At 39.1% G+C, this 20,826-nt stretch overlaps 1 protein-coding gene across 1 annotated transcript in view; it reads left to right on the plus strand.

The window, feature by feature from the left end:
• The first annotated feature begins 19,152 nt into the window (after positions 1 to 19,152).
• Positions 19,153 to 20,826, plus strand: part of Ralyl (RALY RNA binding protein like) — a 519,057-nt gene continuing 517,383 nt past the window's right edge. Inside the window, exon 1 of the mRNA XM_051196821.1 lies at positions 19,153 to 19,296. The gene's annotated coding sequence lies outside the window, so the exon portion shown is untranslated. The remainder of the gene's footprint in view (positions 19,297 to 20,826) is intronic.

Raw genomic sequence — 20,826 nt, forward strand, 5'->3', positions numbered from 1 at the left:
GCTGCTACTTTCAATAGTATGTTAGAAGTTTCCTTTCCCTTACTGAAAGGGGAGAAATTAGTCTCTGCTGCCTTTTTCCTTAACACTTACTTCAGAAACCTTTCCTCCCTTTGGATAGTATAGATACAACTTTGAAACAGGTAGACTCTTTGTCAGCTTTATGACACAGATATGAGAGCCACATATTAGAAAGACACACATGAAAGGAGAAATTGCACCTGTATCATTGTTTTTTTTTTCTTTTTCCTTTCTTATTTATATTTGAAACAAAGTTGTTTTACATGTCAATCCATGTTCCCTCACCCTCCCCTCTTCCCCATTACCTACCAAACCCCAGCCCATCCCCTTTCTGCTCCCCAGGGAGGGTGGGGCCTTCCATGGGGAGTCTTTAAAGTCTGTCATATCATTTGGAGCAGGGCCTAGGCCCTCCCCCATGTGTTTAGGTTGAGAGAGTATCCCTCTATGTGGGATGGACTCCCAAAGTCCATTCATCTACTAGGGATGAATACTGTTCCATTACTAGAGGCCCCATAGACTGCAAAGTCCTCTGGGTTGGTCTTAGGCTGGTTCCCCAGCTATCAGCCTGGAATCCATGAGCTTCCTCTCCCTTGTTCAGCAGGTCAGCAATTTCTGTGGGTTTCTCCAGCCTGGTCTTGAACCCTTTGCTCAAGACTCCTCCCTCTCTATAACTGGATTGGAGGAGCTCAGCTCAGTATTTAGCTATGGGTGTCTGCTTCTGCTTCCATCAGTTCTAGAATGGCATATAGGATGGTTCTATCAATTTCCCTGCAAATTTCAGTATTCCATTGTATTTTTCTGCTGAGTAGTACTATAGTGTGTAAATGTATTACATTTTCTCCATCCATTCTTCAGTTGAGGGGCATTTAGGTTGCTTGAGGTTCTGGCTATTACAAATAATGCTGCTATGAACATAGTTGAACAGATGTCCTTGTTGCACGAATATGAATCTTTTGGGTATATGCCTAAGAGTGGAATTACTGGATCTTGAGGTAGACTGATTCCCATTTTCCTGAGGAAACGTCATACTCATTTCCAAAGTGGCTGTATGAGTTTGCACTCCCACCAGCAGTGGAGGAGTTCCCCTTTCTCCATATCCTCTCCAGCATAAACTGCCTTTGGTGTTTTTACTTTTATTCTTTCTGACAGAAGTAAGATGGTATCTCAGAGTTGCTTTGATTTGTATTTTCCTGATGGCTAAGGATATTGAGCACTCTCTTAAGTGTCTTTCAGCCATTTTAGATTCCTCCATTGAGAAATTCTTCATTTAGTTCTGTACCTCACTTTTTAATTGAATTATTTGGTGTTTTGGTATCTAGCTTCTTGAGTTCCTTGTATGTTTTAGAAATCAGCCCTCTGTCAGATGTGATGTGACAGAGCTCATGTGGAGGCTTTTGTTTTGTTTTGTTTTGTTTTAATTAGGGGAAAGGAAAGTGGAGGGAGACCAATTGTGGGGACAGGAACAACAGAATAGAAAAGAGGGTGGGGGTGAGACAGAGAGACAGGCAGAGAGGAAGAGAGACAGACAGACAGACAGACAAACAGACAGACAAAGGGAGAAAGATGCCGGGTGGGCAGGGCCCTTTTAAAAGGAAATGTGGTGAATGTGGATATGCAGTGCTCTTAGTGGCTGCAGCTGAGGATGTATCCTGTCCGAACCCCATGAGTAGGCCAATAAGGATACCTAAATACTAACAGAGGATCAGAATGGCTTCTTGCTTAATCTCAGTGGGAGCCTTTCTTTAAGTTACAAAAGCTCTCTGGTATAAAGACTTGAGACAGAATTCTCTTTATTGGGGCTAAAACTAATTAGATGATGACCCAGTTTGTAGGATAATCTATCTGTAAATGCTGGTCTTCAGTTCTATTGCTTGAGGGCATGTGTATCATGAGAACCTGGGTATGATGGGGTCACCTGTGTAACCAAAGGCTTTACCTGCCTTTGGAGTCTGGTAGCACATTCATTCAGCTTTACTGCCTTCTTAAAACATCTTCTTTCTAAGCTGCTTTTCCAAAGGAGTTTCTCGGTTGAGAAAATATTTTGTTTTAATTATTTCTACAATTCCAGTTAATTGTGAGAGCAGCTATCTGTTGTCAGAATGGCATTGAATCGGGCAAGGTAAATATTCATTTTCTACCAGTATTTGCTGTAACAGGAAGACTGCAGCTTACCAACCAGGAATTGTTCTGTTTCTTGATTATATATTTGATCTTTATAAACATGAATACATTTACAAAAGGAGATAAAACATTCCCATTGTATCAAAGCATCATATATAACTAATAATCTAAAGATTTCATGGTACAAAGAAATTAATACAATGAATATTGTGAGACCAGTTGTGAAATGCTACGTCCATCTTTTAATTCAGTCATCACACATTTTTGAGTGGCCAAAGATTAATAAAAAAAAATAATTCTGAACTCTGTACAGGATGCACTGCAATAGAACTATTTTATATTTATATTTTGTATTAGTTTGCAATGCTACCAATTAGACAGTCTAATTACAGGTTCTGTGGGGCTATCTTTAGCTCCCCAAAAAGACATCCCTTGTCCACATCTGTATCAGACCTGACATCTGGATGAACAAGGAAAATCAAAATAAACAGAAAAGCTTTTGAAATGTATGAACCTAAGATGTTGAAATGTGTGATCCTATTCTCCACTAAGATAAGAATGCTGTCAGATAACGTCTAACACCTGAAGCTGGGATTCCTCTTCGTGCTTTAACTTTCATGTTTCCTCCGATGCGTTTTTAAGTGTCTTGATTTGTAATTTTCTTTGTTCAGTGGCTATAACGTTCCACATCAGAATATTGTATTTGGAGTGATCTGCATATATGTTTCCCAGCCAGGATCATGCAAGTTTTGTTTCCAGATAAACTAATTTTTATTCCCTTTGAGGAGAGGGCTGTTTTTGCATTGGTATTCTCCACTTCACTTGCTTTAACTGACTAGCTCAATATGCAAACCTTCTGTATAGAGCTGACTCATTTTAGGAGTCAGCCAACCTGTAATTAGAACAAATAAATGGTTTACATATATGTATAGTATATATTTGCATATAATCCCACATGTATAAATAAACACATGCACACATATGAACTTGTAAATAAATTAGTTGATCAAGAGTGATAAAAGACTATTAGAAATTCAGATTCACTATGCTTTTTCCATAACTTCAAGAATAAATAGATTTTTTTAATGCCAATTATTCTTCTAGTGTAATTAGTATTAGATTGTAAAAAATTTTACATGGATTCTAAAAAATTAAATAGGAAGATTTTATTTTCTCTATTGAGATTTGGGGAAGAAGTATGTCTAAATATTAAGAATTTATTAAAAATTAGAAAGAATACAAATATACAAATGTTTTATGTATAAACACTATTAGAAATATTTTATAAATTTCTCAAAAGACTTTCTCTGGTCAGCTGATTCTATGGGTTTCCCCATCATGGTCTTGACTCCTTTGTTCATATTGTCACTACTCCCTCGCATCAATTGCACTCCAGGAGCTTGGCCCATTGGTTAGTTGTGTATTTCTGAATCTGCTTCCATCTGTTTCTGGAAGAGGGTTCAAGCTTCTCTGGGGTTATGGATTGTAGTCTGGATATCTTTAGCTTTATATCTTGTATCCATTTATGAGTGAGCACACACTGTATTTGTCTTTCTGGTTTGCAGTTACTTCACTTAGGATGTTTTCTTCTAGTTCTGTCCATTTGCCTGCAAATTTTAGGCTGTTATTGTTCTCACTGCTGAGTAGTACTCCATTGTGTAATTGCTTTTTAATTCCTATCAGAGAATTTTCATGTGTACATAAGGGGAATGAATATGACATACTCTTCTATCAACTTGTTGCCCAGATTACATAGAATACATAGGATTTCTTCAACATATTTCATTTCTTAAGAATATTATTTTATAGAAAATAGATTCATTTTTAATACGCTATATCCTGGATACGGTTTCCACTTCCTCTGCTTGTCCCACCTTCTCTCTTATCCAGGCACACCCCTTTTTTGTCTCCCAATGGAAAGTAAACAGGTTTCTAAGGGATAATAAATGAGAAAATGTAAAACAAAATTAAACAACAACAACAAAAAAAATATCATTATAATAGGACAAAGAAACTGAAGGAAATGGGGCCGGGAAAAGGCTACAGAAACAGATATAGATGCAGACACCCACTCATTTCTTCTCTCAGGATTCCATAAACCACATTTTGGATTCCCACTCATCTGTTAAGAGGCATGTTGGTTGCTTACAATTTCTGGCTATTACGAATAGAGCAGCAAATAAACACAGCCGAGGAAGAATTTCTGTGGTAGAATGAAGAGTCCTTTGGGTATACGCAAAAGAGCAATCTATGCTGGTGTGGCTGGATTTTGAGGTAAATTGATTCTTGCCTTGAGGAACTGCCACACAGCTTTCTATAGTGACTGTAGTACAAGTTTTCAGTTGCACCAGTGACGGATGAGTGTTCCTGATAGGAGATGTCATTCTGTAAATATGTTTCTCTTATTGGTTAATGAATAAAGCACTGTCGGCCAATAGGAAAGCAAGATAGGTGGAACTAGGAAACAAGGAGGATTCCGGAAGGAGTAGGGAGGAATCAAGGTGGAGAGACTGGAGAGAGCAGAATGCCAGCCCTTCTCTCCAGGAAGATGAGACCACGTGGAAATACTTAGATTAATAGAAATGGGTTAATATTTAAGACAGAGCTAGCTGATAAGAAACACTAGTAACTGGTCAACAGAATTATATCTAATACAGTGTCTCAGTGTGTTATTTGGGGCTGGTGCAGCGGTGGGCCCATACTGGCAGGGAAAAACATACTCATAATATGTTCTCTTACTCCACATTCTCTTCATCATGAGCTTACACTTGTGTTTCTGATCTTAGCCATTCTTACAGGCATAAGATGAAATCTAAAATCGGTTTTGATTTGCATTTATCTGATGACTAAGGATGTTGAACACTTTAAGTGCTTCCCTGTCAGTTGAGTTTCCTCTTGTAAACCCTTTCTTTAGAGTTGTACAATATTTTTAGCTGGGTTATTTATTTCCTTGATATCAAGTAGTTTTAGTTTCTTACATATTTTGCATATTGACCCTTTATTGGATATATGGTTAGTAAAAATCTTTTCTGTATGCTGTTGTTTTGTCCAAATGATGGTGTTTTTTGTGTTTGTTTGTTTGTTTGCCTGCCATAACAGAAACATTTCTGTTTCATGAAGTACCAATTATTTATTTCAAAAATATGTGTTTGTACATAAAAATTAATTGGTCCCAGTGTATTATTGATAACATTAAACAAATTACAGTTACCATTCTGAGTAAAAACACAAAAATTCTTATTGGCCACTGACATTTTGTGATGAGGCTTTAACTTCAATTTTAGCCCATGATAGTTTAAATCAGTGAGACTGTAATTTATATTGTACATTTTGCCTACATTTTTATGTAACTAGTTTTTTGCATCTTAACACAAGTTATATAGAAAAAAAATAATGAACCATCAATACTAGCATGTAGTAAAATAGATGAGATATTTTGTTTAAATTACCACATGGACATCATAATAGGTAATATTTGGATGGCATATCAACCTAAATTACAGTTTTCAATGATTCTTCTCAAAATTTTATTTGAGGCAAAGAAGAAACTTTTAGAAATCTGTTTTATTATTTCTTCATGAGGCAGCAAAGTTTGTAATTACAATTTCACAGTCATATTCTACCCCAATATGGTGCCAATTTGTTTCTTTTGACAGGATGTAGTTTTCTCTTGATGAATGAGCATCTTATTTAAGAAGGAGCAGAATTTCTTGATCAAGAGAATTATGTGAGCATTTACATTCTAATTATGTTACTCAGCATCACCGATTCTATACTACACCTAATACATTTTCTTAACATATAAATAATATTACTGTTTGCAAATATCCCAAGTAAATTTTGCATGAGACTCATTTTATGTTGATTTTATACTGTTTGCTGAAGGTTGCATTTAAAATGATTATCAGTATCCTTATATACTTGAAGACTATTCTGCCTTTCTGTTGAGATAAGGAGATAAGAATGAGAAAAGAAAGGAATACATGAATATCAATGTGGGTTACCATGACTTACATTTCTCTTTGGGGATTGAGCATGAACAAAGCAGTGAGCAATGCGAAGAAGGACAATAAAACCTTCCTCATATCTCACTATTTCTAATATAGAGAAAAATAATTTCTCCTAGAAATTAATCATAACGCAAAGTTTACAACAGCATTCACCTTTGTAAACAACATAGTATGCTCCATTACTCTCATTTGTAATATTTAAATTATCTCCTATAATGGAAAGTTGATAAAGAGAAGAAAAAATTAATTTGAAAACATTCAAATGTCCACTTCATATCTTACATGCTCATTTCCATTTCATTTGAATAGAGAAAAATGCCTATTTCGTTTCTCTTGAATATTTTTGCATGCCTTTCCCTGAATTGCCCTCAATAGTCAGATGATTATCTCTTAACTGAGCAGATAATTATCAAGTAGTATTGTTACATAGTCACTGTTCATTCTCTTCTCTTACATACATACGAAACTTTCTCTTGCCTGGGAGCAGAAATAATGTGTGTGCTGACCCAGTTAGGGGCATAGTCTAAACATCAGAAAAGACTCACATAAGACATGTATGACTTCTTGAGGTGTACCCTCTTAGGGCAGTGGAGAAGATGGGGCCAAACACTGTTAGAGGAATTGCAGCAAATACCCTCAAGCATTACCTCTGCTTTTTTGTTTTTGTTTTGTCTTGTTTTGATTTGTTTTGCTAAAAGCAGAGGAAAAATCAACTGGTTTTTAACAGAGCTTTAAGTTTTTGTTAAAACATTAAATGCATTCACATCTATTTTAAATCAAAATAAATATCCACAACTCATAGTTTCAACTGCTGATCATATGCATAAAGCTACAGCAAATACCTTAATACTCGCTTTATGGTAAAACTTCAAACTAAAAAGTTTAGAGACATGATTTTACTATTTGCAAACTTTGATAAACGAAGCTTTTGCTTTGGGTGCACTGGGCAGTTCCCTTTTTATTCTGTTTGATTGAACTGGACCATTTGCAAAGATGATTTACTCTCAACACTTTTGTTTTTGTTTTTGCCTTTTGAAACCAGGTCTTATTTGGTAGCCAGGGCATGCTTGGAATCCCCAAATGCTGATATAATAGCTGTGTGCCACCAATCCAGGCAATATGAAGTATTTGTGGAATGCCGTTGAAGTTAATTTTGCAAGCTGCCCCTGTTACTTTCTAAGAAAGACAGTGCATGCCTTGTTATTCACGCCGGCTTTGGTACTGTTTCAATTATCCCATGGTTCAGGGAGTTGTTGGGTTTTAAATGGATACTCCCGCCATGGGAAATGGCTGCTGTTTTTCACCATATTTTCTCTTATCATCCACAGATAATTAGTTCTGCCTGACAAAGCCCATCACAAGGGACAACTCCACAGCTTTCATAAAGCATCTCAGCAGTATCTTCCTTATGGCTAATTCCTCCTGAACCTGTTTAAAAATGCTTCATGATAATTACAATTCCTTATCCTTGTCCAGATTATAAATGTAGGCAGTATTAACTGTGCTTGCAGAAGATATCTCCATTTATCTCTATATTATTCCTAGATATTTGCAGAGCAGGAAATTGAGGAAATGAGCAGAGCATTTTCCAACTATTGATGCCCTGAATCATTTATTAATATAGACTTAAGTTCCCAAACACCACAATCTCCTTCCTCTTTTTTTGTGTGATGTGTGTGTGTGTGTGTGTGTGTGTGTGTGAATGATAACAACAGGCAAATGTTTTGGGATGATAAAATATTTACAGATTGTAAAAATTAAAGTCTTTAATTATCAACAAAATACCATTTTAAATTTTTCATGATAGCGTCAAATAAATGACACTGTTTACTAAAACAGGACAGAGTCAAATATATTAAAACATGAAAATATTCTTGGTAGAATAAAGGAGATGCGATAAGGCTATTTTTTGTACTCAGTCTGGTCACTGATCACATCCCACCTGTCTGCTGACACAGGCGTGCCCTGACCAACCACTCTCTGAGGACACACTTAGCACTTCCTGTTCTTTGCCTTTGGACTCAGGACACGTTAGGCCCTGTACTCCCTCCAGGTGTCCTCTCTGCAGAGCTCATCCATCCAAAGCACTTTCAGCCCACAAAATCTATGCCAATTGCTCTCAAGGCTCTAAAAGGACAACTGGGAAATTAGTTAAGTTCTTATTACCAACCAAGCAACTCTGTTTTTACATCTTCCTGTCACTGCTAACACAATGTGTCCCCAAACCATCTTAATAACTTTTTCCAAGAAAGATACAACATCAACTTGTGCCCAGAACCTCTGTTTTTTGAAGTAATTTTTTCCTCCATTTATCTAGAAGCATGTGCCATCAAATTTCTTTTCCCCAATCTTCCAAAATCAGTCCTCAAATCATTTCAACTGTCTCTTTAGCTACACCCTACCACACTTGAGATGTCTTCTGTAAGCATGATAGAGGTAACGCATTTCTCCGTAACTACAGATGTCATCAGATGTACTTTCCACCCATCAGATATTTTTAGGATCATCCGTGTGTGTGTGTGTGTGTGTGTGTGTGTGTGTGTGTGTGTGTGTGTGTTTATTCTGTATCATTTGCTTTGGCATAAAATATTTTCCGTCCCTGGAACACCGAGGAACATTTGTTTCTCCAGAATGCTACTCTTTTATCAAAACTGCCATAGTTTCCATTATCTTCCAGAAAGTTCTTTCCATTCTTCTTCGTTGTTGTTATGTAATGGAGGAAATAAAGAACTTGATGCCACACCACAGATGGAGTTTAACTGTGGACCAGTGGCACTACTTCCCAAAGCATCATTCTCCCCATGAAGTGAGGGTAATAACAGTAACTTTGCCAGATGGTTATATATTTAGTAGCGCCTTTCTAGATCACTCTTGTGAATATCAGGTATATCCAGTTAAACAATAGAAGTTTTCATTTGAACCTATCAAACACAAGCTTCATTCTTCACCCTCTCTCCCTCTACATACTTGCATTCTTTCTTCATACTTCATCCTCCCTTTCACAGTTTCTGATTACTACAGAGTGAGGCTTCATTGTGGCCATACTTAGGAGACACAGTCTTATGCTGAGAAACCAGAGAGTGATGGAGGCAGGAAGGAATGAAGGAAACGGCATCCCTGTATAGAAATCACAAAGCAAAGTGTGAAACATACTTTGGACCTCCCAACAGCCACAAGGCTGGGAAAGCACACCCTATCCCCAGAGGCAGGCACTGGGCAGAGCAAATTGCTTCCTCCTTGTTTTTCCAGCATTGAGTGGATAGTGTATAAAATAACTTATGCCAGTAGTGAAGCTCAGTTCTGAGACTGTTCTTATATCAGGAAAAAAAATAAACATATGCACAAATACAGGTCTAGAGTTAGCAAAGCTTATAAAAGCATGTAGTTCTTAGTACTTATCTGGTGATGAGACCTTATCACTGAAAAGACCCCATACATAATTTACCACAAGATGTAGGGAAAGCAATATGGCAAGTGACCTGGATGTTTCCTTCTTGCTGTATAGCTTTCACAGTGGGAGAACGTGACATGAAGCCTGATAGGGAAGAAAAGTCATCAACAGTGTAACCCAGCTGTGAACTTGCAAGCTATGCTAACAATCAGCAAGATGTACCCATTGGCACAATAACATTATGACAGTTGTGGGAGTAGCCAATAGCTTCCCGATTATATTTAAGTCCTGCTCTACAAGAGGAAACTCAGGCCTGGCAAAACGACCATGGCTAATGACACCATACTCTTTAGAAAAGAATATGCTTCTCTTATTCTACCAAACAGACATGTGTCAAACTTGGCTTTAAGTACTTTTCTCTATATCCCTAGATTAGAGCAGTCCTCAGCCTTTACCAGAGAAGCTTCTTTTGGCAGAGGCAGGTTATAAAGAAGAAATTACGGCTGGTCCAAGTGCAAAGAATAAGACAATACTGGGTACTCAACCCTAAACAGGACATCTATTTCAATCTCCAACATGGCTCAGAGAGCCCTGGAGAAGAGAAAGGCAGAAAGGATAAGAGCGTGAGGTTAGGCACCACTGCTGTAAAATGGTGTCATCTGGAAATGACACTAATTTAGAGTTTACTCATGAGCTCACATCACCTTTGGTTGCTGGAACAAGATTGAGCTAGTTCACATCCAAGTACGGTTCATTGAGAAAGCTCACAAGGTCCCAGTGCCTGCCGAGGAGCTGCTGTAGCTTCTGGGGGGAAGAAGAGACACTTTGTTAAATATACTCTCACATTTTTAAGACTATGACTGCATCATTTACCCTTTCCCATTTCTCCATCCAAAGCAGCGGTCCTCAGTCTCCCTAATGGTGTGTGTGTGTGACCCTTTCAATACAGTTCCTCATGTTGTGGTGACTCCAACCCTACCATTTGCTGCCGCATAACTGTAATTTTGCTCATGTTATGAATTATAAACATCTGCCTCTCCCTCTTGTCTTAAGTGACCTGTGACGGTGTCATGACCCCCCAGAGGTTGAGAAGCACTGATTCAAAGGACTGTCGCCATTGGCAGGTTTTCTATCCTTGTACATTCTAGATTTAAACAAGGAGCCCCAAACATGAGTTTGACAGCATGGATACTGAAAACTGGAATGACAAGCTTCCTTTGAGCACATATTGTCTTCAGTCACAAGATGACTGAATGTCTATGCAGTTACATGTTGTAACTTGCCCCCTGTTAAAAGTAGGATAAATGAGGATTCTTTTTTTTTTTTTTTTTGTATTTTTGGAATTTTAAAATATTAAAGCATATTACTCTGCCTTAGATAATGTTTTCCTTAACTCAAAATGTTCTTTTTTTTTTTTTTTTTCAAAATGACATAAGCATCCTTTTACCAAATTTTAAAACTGCAGTCAGGTTGTTTAATAAATTGTACATGTTAAGCCTGTTGTCCGTAAGTTAAGGGTCTGTCCATCCAATCTACTTCATATTTTGAATGTTACACTTGGAAACTTGCTATCACGTCACTGGTTTTTGTTTTGCGTTATGAAAAATGACAAGCCACATTTAAATCATACTGTGTTACAATGGATCATGCATCACAACATAATGAAAGTCCTTGGTCTGACTTAAAAATATGAGCTTGATCAGCGAACACATTTAACTCCAATAAAATTTTGATCAAATTGTAGAGCTTTCATCTACTTCCAGTAAATACTAGGGTAATATCAGCTTCTAATGAATTTTCTCTGCAAAAAATCATGCCTACACATACAAAGAAAAAGTGTGTTTTTTAATCAGGAACATTATTACTTTTAATCAAATTCTTTTGTTTTCTCTTTATTACCTTTAATTTATTATGCTATAATATTATGATTAAAATCTTAACTTCTTTCAGGCATTAAAATATATCTTTTTTATTGCATTACAGAAGACAAAAATCACAGATGATATTTACTTGTAAGAAAAATGTACCAAGTTCAAAAATTAACCTTTTTCGAATGGGACTTCAATGCTATTGATTTTAGGTCTATTAATTAAATCTGTGCATGTACATATATATATATATATATATATATATATATATATATATATATGTATGTGTAATGTTTTATACGTACATATGTGTAAATGTAAAGCTTTTGAACAGTAAAAAAAAATTAATGAATATCAAGGTTTTGTAAACAAGTATATCTCAAACGATTAGACCCATACATGTGTGAGCTCTTATAATAAATGGAAGGCTGCTTTGGTTGGATGTGAAACTGGACGGGAGTGATTGCATACTTAAAAGTTTAATGTTTGAAATATTCATATTTTGCCCACTGGCTTACTAGTAGTTCATTATATCTTATTTGGAAAGCCTGTGTTTGATCTTTGCTTTGGTTCTCTCTGGAGCTTTAAATTAATAAAACAACAAATAAATTTCTATCCTGAAGCCAAACACCAAGGGCTCTGATCTTCTCAGATCTTGACAACTTGCAATCAAGGGGGAAAAAATATACCCATGTGTACCACCACCTGTACCTACCATTACTGTTTTTTTTAACCTATTATATATTCAAACATTTTATTAAAAGTAGCAGTCAGTCTGGGGTGCATGAGCTCCCCCTTGCTCAGGTCAGCTGTTTCTGTGGGTTTCTCCAGCCTGGTCTTGACCCCTTTGCTCATCACTCCTCCCTCTCTGTGAGTGTATTCCAGGAGTTTGGCTCAGTGTTTAGCTGTGGGTGTCTGCTTCTGCCTCCATTTAGCTACTGGATGAAGGCTCGAGGAAGGCACATAAGGTAGTAGCAATCTCATTATCATGGAAGGGCATTTAAGGTAGCCTTTCCACTATTGCTTAGATTGTTATTTGGGACTGACCCAGACCCCCTGAATGTGGGTGTTACATAGGAGGACTGGGTAGTCTATGGGTCCTGTGTGGATCAGTATTTATCCCTAGTATATTAATGGACTTTGGGAGCCCATCCCATATAGAGGGAAACTTTCGCAGCCTAACACCTGGGAGAGGGCCTAGGTCCTGCCCCAAATGATATGACAGACTTTGAAGACTCCCCATGGAAGGCCTCACCCTCTCTGGGAAGTAGATAGGGGATGGGCTGGGGTTTGGTGGGGGTGATAGGAGAGGATGGGAGGATTAGGGAACTGGGATTAACATGTAAAAACAACCTTGTTTACAATTTAAATTAAAAAAGGAAAAAGAAAAAAAATAAAGTAGAAGTCAAGGAGTAAATTTATGTTGCCTCCTAAAACACACACATACTCTAAACATGTATGGAAGATTGGATTTTCATAAATTCTGAGAGAGGAAATGGTGTAGAGATTATTATAGGAAATTAGGAGTATAAAACATAAAAGCTTTTAAATACAACTCACATGTGGTTTCCATGAAATCAATAAACCAAGGGTAGATTTCATATGCTACAATCCAGAGTTAGTATACGCCTTCATTTAGCCCAAATGTCTTGTATTCATTCAAAAGCTGCAAAAATGAGCAAGTGTATTTAGATTCCTTAAGTAACCAATTCTATTGACAAACGCTTGCAGAAAAGATTATTGTATGGCATCATAAAAGTTTTCAATATATTTTTATCTGGCTTTTGAAAAATCCCTTAATTTCATTACATGAAGATATAAGCTTCATATTAATAAAATTCATCCACATATTAAATTCCATAAAAGTAATAAAACCTCTGCTTGATGGGTACACAAACTTGAAAATGACAAATTGCTTCTGGGGCTTATCTGTTGTTGCTAGAATCTTCTGACAAATGGATAAAATTATTCTGTAATCTTATTAAGTTAATGCTGATACTTGAAACCTGGGTCATGTCTAAATTCACAGTTTATGAATTTAAAACAAGGAAACAAGAAAAACAAGATGTTAAGAAAATTACTACAATGTATTATACCTTACAAAAAAGCAACACTATCTTTTGTTTTCCTTTTGTCTTTTTCTAAAATAAAACTAAGTTTTCAATGATACCATAAAACAAACAAACAAACAAACAAAAAACCCTTGTACTCTTTCTGGTTTTATTCTTAAAAATCAATGTTTTGTTTTGTTTTTTTTCTTTAACTTTAGCCAGAAATGTTCTGTCAAGGTTTTAGGCAATATTCAGACTCACCAAAGTGGCACACTGTATAAAATCTGCAGTGTTTTTCTGAGATGTTTTCGTGCCATGTCTGTTTAGGACTCATCTATGTGACCCAAATGTGTCCAGTGTTTGCACCGGTGTTCTGGGGAGGATTTTCCAGGCTCTTAGTCTTGTGTATCCCTCTTTGCTCCCCTTCTGCCCTGCCCTTAATTTTTTTTTTTTTTTTTTTTTTTTTTTTTTTTTTTGTCTTTCTTCATTACTGGCACATGTCCCAATGCTCACTGTGCCTCTCCCGTTGGTTACCAACAGGAAAATGACCTGTTTGCTCAGGCATTATCAGAAGAATGGAAGCTGCTCAGAAAGTTATTCACAGCTTTGAACAGTTCCCCCTTGGGTGGGGGGATTTGGTTTCTTAGGAGCAAAGCAAGTTTAAGACAAAATGTAAGGAGAGCCAAAGCCTCCTCTCTTCCTGGAGCTGTTGAGGGCACTCTGCACACACTAACTTCACGGCGTTCCGTACCTAGTTTTATCATTTCTATTTACCGGATGAGGGGGGACCTGAAGCACAGAGAGATGAATCTGCATTCATCATGATGCCGATAGATACAAAGGGTGGGATCCAGAGTTTCCTGTAAACCACTGGATTGTACCGCCCTGCAGATTGGAGCCTGTGCTCCAATGCTTCCTGGTCCCTGGGTCATTCTATGTCGCCGAGTCTCACTGTTTTCATCTGTGGGGTGAAATGAGTGCACATAAAACTTAACTACCACAGTGTTTACACTTCAGCTATGAACTCTCCAAGCAGTTAGTGGTTTGCTCTCCTGAATATATAAGCCTCTGACTTAACTTTTTCAAAGGAAATACTTACTTTAAAAAAAAAAAAATTGTCTGGTGGTCTTAGAAGTCCTGCAGAACTTCAGTTTCTGGTTATAAACATTCTCTCTCTCTCTCTCTCTCTCTCTCTCTCTCTCTCTCTCTCTCTCTCTCTCTCTCTCTCTCTCTCTCTCTCTCTCTGCAAAGGTATGACCATGTTGCCCAAGCTGTCCCAGAACTCCTTCTGTAAACCAGGCAAGCCTCAAATTCACAGAGATCTTCCTGCCTCTGCCTTCGAGCCATAGGATTAAAAAGATGTACCACCACACTCAGCCCATAGGATTTCTTGATACACCAGAAAAATAAAATGAAATACTGAGTTGTGGGTGGTTTTCCTAATGAGCTTTCTCAATTATATTTTCTTTTGCCCCAAATAAATTCCCCATCTCTTTGATCCCTGAAGGCCTCTCATTTGCTTATCTTAATTCGTACTAAAGCATTTTTAAATTAGCTTAATATTCTTAACATTTAGAACTTTTTTTATATGTCTATGTGTAGCCTGAAGACAGCCAGCCACATTTTCACTGGAAAAAACAAATCTAAAGAATTTTCTTGGAAAAATTCCCAGTTTCTAAATGTATAAAGTGACACATTTTATATCCGCATCAGAGTGAGTAACTCTTAGGTCAGTGATCAGTGCTGGTTGTGTCCTGATCTCCTTCAAGCCTACGAATGAAGAAGCCATCAGAGCATTTTTGTGTATATACTTCTACTGTGTAGGTCACTTTATAAAATAACTGCACTCAAAGTATGGCATTAGAGCAAATACATTCAAGAAACGATATAAGTATAAATGTTAATTTTTTCTCTATGTACATTTTTAGCAATAGACATACTGACTCATTTAATATGTAAATACATAAATATTAATAATTTGGTTATTTATCTATATATCTGAATGATTTTTAATTCTATGAAGTATTCTATGTGAAGAGTAAGATACTTGCCCCTAAGTTATACATAAATCCTGATACTTTCCCTGTCTTTCTCTACTGAGGCTTTCTGTACACAGAGTACTCATACTGTATTATGCATTATGTATATATTCATATCACCCGGTCATCTTGGTCAACAGGGACACACTTTTCATGATTTTTTTTATTTTTTTTATTTATTTGTTTTTTTTTGTTGTTGTTTGTTTGTTTGTTTGTTTGTTTGTTTTGCTATTGGTATTGTAGTTCTTCTAGACAGGAATATTGGGAAACATACAAATCACCACCAAAGTTGAAACGAATATCGATTTGTAGGAATAGAATAAACAATAAAGGAAAATACCAAAAAGAAATCAATTGTGAAAATTATCACTCAGATTGTTTTCTTTTTAAAAAATTACTTAATGGCTCTGAATATAAGAATATCTATTTAAAGCCATGTTACTATATAGTACGCAATTTCCAACTAAGTATATATTCATTTGCTTGTGCCCATAAATATTTCATATGTCATGAACGTTTTCTGACAAAGAAGTTGAAATTGCAAAGCATAGCATTCTAAATAGACTTTTCCTCTTGCATCATCCTCTAGTGGTCTCATCTTATGTTTAATGACTTCATATTTGCATGTGGTCCATGGCTGGCTTCAAAGGACAATCAGTAGAGTCATTCGTCTATTCAAACCTTCAGAAAGCTCCTATGGTTAACTGTTGAAGACGTGATCAGAACATGATGACACAGCCACATCTTTAGCAGAATTCCTTTTCGTTTGCTTTTTGCTTAGAGAACTTAAAGGTTTATTTTCTTCACTTTAAAACCTGTTTCACTTGTACTTTTTTTCTTCTTGAACTCTATCTGTGTTTCATTATGTTTTAAGTGTTTGCTTCCTTCTTTTCCTGTTTAATGGAATCGAAATATCAGTAAAATTATATATGTGCCACAACTGTTTTTGGGGGAGTGCACAATACAGCTCAGTTAATTCCACAAATATCCTTTGGATATAGCAAATTTAAAAAAAAAACAAAATGTTTTTGTTGATATCAACAACAGCTCTTGAGAGTTCATTTCCTTCCTCTAGTTTTTGAAGTATCCTATCCTAACTGTAAAACCAGATTCAAGTACGGTCTCATCTTATTTCTTCTGTGCTGTGACAGTAGAATCTTGCACAGATGAGTTTAAACTCTGACTTTGGTTACTTAAATCTTTAAAATGAAGTTAATGATGCCTATGCCACGGAGCTGTAGAGGAATTAAACAGCAGCCTTTGCTTTGTAAATGCTGATCCAACAGCCTCACTAGTTTACTCTTGTTTTAAAGGTGGTGCAGCCTAAGAAGGGAGAATGGCATCTTGGAAGTAAGTAGTAGTGGAATGCTTTAAGCACTGGTCTGCAATTATGTAAGTAAATGGGAGAAGTACAAGGAGGTTATTGATGGCTTGCTTTTCCTCAGCAGAGCTGCATTAAACATAAAGGGGAGTCATTTTATTGAATAATAAAAGCCTGACAATCACTGTGATTGGCTGGAGGCCATTACTGCAGTGCAATTCTAAACAGCTTGTTTTTTGCAAAGTTCTTCTTGAATAACTCTCTCCAAAGCCAGGCACTGCCTGGCCTGATCTGAAGCTCCAAAACTCATTTTTAAAGTGAAATTGCTCACATTCCAGTATCTCTGTGAAGGGGAAAATATATGCATTCGAATTGACTTCTCTTCCATGTATTTGGATCTGGGTGTTTTGAAGTGGTAGAAAACTTAACAAACTCAAGCTCAAGTTGGGATAGCATAATTCATGAGGCATTGAAGAAAAGAGCCACATTTGAAGGGATCTACTAAACAACACAAAATAAAACAAAACAAACAACAACAACAAAACAAACAAACAAAAAGAAGATGAACATGGTCTCAGCACAAGCCACATTTGTTCTGCATTCTTCAGAAGAAAATCCAGGATCTCCTGCTCAGAGCTTAGGCTTTGGATAGTCTGGAATCCACTCTGATATACCCATCTGTCCCTGTCATCATTTCAAACCCTCTCTAGAAAGTGTGTGTAATAAGTGGGTCCAGTTGGCAATTTACCAAGATAAATATTTAATGATTTTAATGGCTATCTTAAATATCTTTTGTTTAAATTGTGGATTAATACTTTATTTGATCAATGAATTCTGCCCAGAACATTGGAGAAGCATTTGCTGCTAGGCTCTCCATAATGAAAGCACACTTAAATGTCAAAACTGTCCAGGCTAGATTCCTTCCTATGCAGACATTTTATCTTAAACATCAACCTTGGGAAGACTGAGATAAAGATCAGAGCAGACATGTGGGAGCCAAGAAACTGTATTTATTTTCATTTTAAAACACAGACGCGGCAATTAATTTTGTGAAATCCAGATCCAAAGCAACCCAGAGAAATGGTTTTGATATGGATATTGCATGAAAGATGAAGAAAAATTAATGCGTTGCAGAGCCCGGAAAGCTGATTCTGCAACAGGCAGCAGCAGAAGAATCCCAAAGCTGTCAGTGATTGGTTGGTGGAATCTTTGTTCCAGCGACAGGCATCCCGCAGCAGATGCTGGGTGAACTCCCTGTTTTGCCTCCACCTTCCAAAGCACTGCTCAGTCAGTCGCCTGGCTCTTGCCTGAGCCTGGGCTGCCTTCTGGTGAGTGGAGCACATCTCCCCCTCTCGACCATCCGCCAGGTGCCTGCCGCCGGGCAAGCACTCACACAATGGACTCACTTGTTTCCTATGCTCCTCTCTGTGGACTTGCAGCCTGAGAAAACAACTTGCAGGAGTCAGGAAGGACCCTGCCTGGAGCACGGACCCGAAGAGCCTTCCAGACAGGTCGAAGCTGATGTACACGCAGACAAAACAAACAATGCCTGGCCCAGGAAAGAATAAATTATGCACGTCCACGCCCCCGCCCAGCACCATGCACCAAGCAAAAGAAAACCAGGGATGGGATTTTTCCAAATAAAAGATTCTTGTTTTCCTCTCTCAAATGGGGAATACCCCAAGATAGTCAAAGGAATTGACGTTGGCTTTGCAGCGACAACGCCCCCCGCATCGCGTAGCACGAATCCAGGTTCTCTGAGAACCACAAGGTGGAAAACAGACCTAGGGGGAGGAAGTGGCTTAGGCAACGCAGTTTAGAAGAAATAGGAACTTCGAGATCAAAAGAATAAAACGAGCCCAGTTTTAAACCGGGCTTGAAGAGTGAAACTTGGGGGGGGAGAGGAAAGGACGGGAGCTCTCCGCAGGAAACTACCTGCAGATGGAAGCCGGAAAATAAGGAAGTGGCAAGCGGCAACTTTGCAGTGGAGAGCAAGTTGCGTGCCCTGTAAGGCCTCTGCTCAACACCCCTGAGCTGCCCTTTTTGGCGGAGCGCCCGCAGCATCAGCACCAGCCGCGGTACCAGCGGTAGCAGTAGCGGCGGCGGCGGCTGCGCGCCTCCGGCCCGCCCCGCGCGGTCCCAGCTAGCCCGCGCCCTGCCCGTCTGCGTGTGCGTGTGCGTGCGCTCAGCCCAGCGTGAGCGGCACCTGCTAGTCCCGGCTCGCCCGCCGAGGAGGCCGCCTCGCCGGGGGCTCCCACCGCCGTGCCCGCCGGAGCGGCTCCGAGGGCTTCGAAGGCTCCGAGGTCGCCCAGCAGCCGCGGCAGCCCCGCCGCCTGCAAGTCAAGTCCGCCTGGCTCCGAGTCACGTGTCAGTGCCCGAGGCAGAGACTGAGAAAAAAACGCGCTCCATTCCTTCTTTCACCGCCATACTGTATTTTCCTAAATCTCATTTTTATTCCAACATTTTACTCCCGCTCGGTGAGTACCCTTCTCAGTGGCATTCTTGTCCTATTCTTTTTTTTTTTTTTGTCCTTTTTTGTTTTTGTTTTTTTCTTCATTTTTGTTTTTTCTTCCCACTTCTTTGATTATTGTTTGTATTTGGGAAAGCTGACGAGCATGGTCTTAAGCCTTTTCCTGAATCAAGTTTTCCTAGCATGCGATGGTTCTCTAGACAAGGCGCTGTGTCTGGGAGTCCGCCGTAGCGGTGCCCGCTGCGAGCGGCTCCCAAGTCCAGCAAAATGTGCAACTGGTTTTATGGGAAAAGCGTGGTGAAGTATGGTGCCTATTTTTTTTCCCTTTGTAAAGATAAGAAAGCATGTTCCTAACTCTTTTTTTTTATATACTCTTTTTCCGATTACATTTTTGTGTAGGTGGGATTTTCCGGCAGTGTTCACAAGTTTGTCGTCTTGCAATTCGGTGCGCACCACTGAGCAGACATTAATTTTGCATTTTTATGACCTTTTTGGAAGCCTGTGAAAAAATATTTCGTTTTTTCCCCTCATGTTTTTGATATCAGTTGATAACATGAAACTTTTCTTGCAGCTAGTTAATGGGATTATTTTTAAGCAAATGCTTTTTCCCCCCTCCTTTACATTAACTATGACTTTTGCACACTTGACTTTTTTATTTAAAAAAAAAACCGAGATAATTTTATGATAGATATCCTGATATCTATATCATTATCCCTTCTTCCTCCTTCTCCCCTCCCCGTAAATCAATTTTCAAATGGTGGCAGTGGAAGGTTTTTCTGGAAAAAAAAAAAAAAAATGAAGTGCGGTTTGGTTTCCTTGTCAACGGAGGACGAAGTGAACAGCACAACAGCTCGCAGAGAGCAGGTACTTGGCCCCCTCCGTGGCGTTCCCCGGGTGTGTGATGGCAACGCTGGCCAAGAAGTCTGTGTGCGCGCGTGTGTGTGCGTGTGTGCGCGTGTGCGCGCCGGTTCCGGGCTGTGTCCTAGCCGGCGATGGGGAAAGCAACGCCGGGAGCCAGAACCAAAGTGCTCTCCCGGCCTGGATTGTTCTGAAGGTGCGCGCAACCCTCTCCCCAGAGGCGCCTTGGTTGTGGTGGCGGCGGGGCCACGGCGCCCCGGCCAGTCCGGCAAGTTGGCCCGAGCCACCCGCAAAGCCGCCGGAAGCAAGGAGCCGGCGGGGGGCCCTGGCGGCGGGGCGATCGGTCCCTCCAGGCGCGGGAGATGGAGAGGTGAAGGGGCGGCGCCGGGGAGCTGGCTGCTGGCCAGGCAGCGGGAGCTGGAGGTTTCTAGGATGGCAGCGGTCTGTCAGCGCCTCACTCTCGCCTCTGCGCCCCGCGTGAGCAGTGCGGTGGGTTCTTCCCCTCCAGTGCCTCCGGTGGCTTTACCTTCTCCAGTGTTGCCTTCCTCATGCTTTCCCGGAGCTGTTGCGTTGGTTTTAAGCCCTTGCTGGTGGTGTCCGAGGAGAGGGAATGGCCACTTGTACTGGTGCTCACTTGGGTTTAATGAGACAACGCCCACGAGGTACAGAATTAGCTTTT

This window comes from Phodopus roborovskii, unplaced genomic scaffold, assembly GCF_943737965.1.
Source record: "Phodopus roborovskii unplaced genomic scaffold, PHOROB, whole genome shotgun sequence".
Taxonomy (NCBI): Eukaryota; Metazoa; Chordata; class Mammalia; order Rodentia; family Cricetidae; genus Phodopus; species Phodopus roborovskii.